The sequence below is a fragment of the Octopus sinensis genome, unplaced genomic scaffold (genome assembly GCF_006345805.1).
Source record: "Octopus sinensis unplaced genomic scaffold, ASM634580v1 Contig15497, whole genome shotgun sequence".
Taxonomy (NCBI): Eukaryota; Metazoa; Mollusca; class Cephalopoda; order Octopoda; family Octopodidae; genus Octopus; species Octopus sinensis.
In genome coordinates, this window is record NW_021833755.1 from 9,269 (window position 1) to 10,000 (window position 732).

The window sequence follows — 732 nt, forward strand, 5'->3', positions numbered from 1 at the left end:
TACACTTTCCGCTTATGATGTTGTGGGCGAGAATGAGATCACCACGGCGTCGTCTAGGGAGACATGGAGTTATGTACAGGGCGGTGTTCATGTAAAGAGTTCAGGCCATTTCTGGTCAAGGGAGACTTTGAACCGAGCGGTCATCGGCATCTTCACCATCTCGTCTGGCAGCTTGTTCCACGGATCCGCAACCCGGACGGAGAAAGCTCCTCTCCTTCGATTGAGATGAAATCGTCGCAGGTAGAGCTTTTCGGAGTGACCCCGCAGCCGACGCTCTGGAGCAGGAGTGAAGAACAGCTCTTTCGAGAGGTTACACTTTCCGCTTATGATGTTGTGAGCAAGAATGAGATCACCACGGCGGCGGCGTTTTTCTACAGAATAAAGATTTATGATGCGGACACCCTAACCATTTAGCCACGCGCCTCCACTTTTTCGGAGCGACGTGAAATGAAATGTCTTGCTCAAGAGCACAACGCGTCGCCCGGTCCAGGAATCGAAACCACAATCTTGTTCTGGAAAATGGGGGCTGTACCTATAGCCATTATAGACCCTTTGAGGCAGATAATAAAAACACAAAGGAGCCCGGGTTATGTTACCTCCGAAAACTGTCATCATTCCCATCTCTCTCTATATAAACGGCAGTTTGTCTGTCTGTGTGTCTGTCAGGTTGTACCCTCACCCTGACCACGGCTTTCGACCGATTCTCATGAAACTTGACACACACATAGCCCA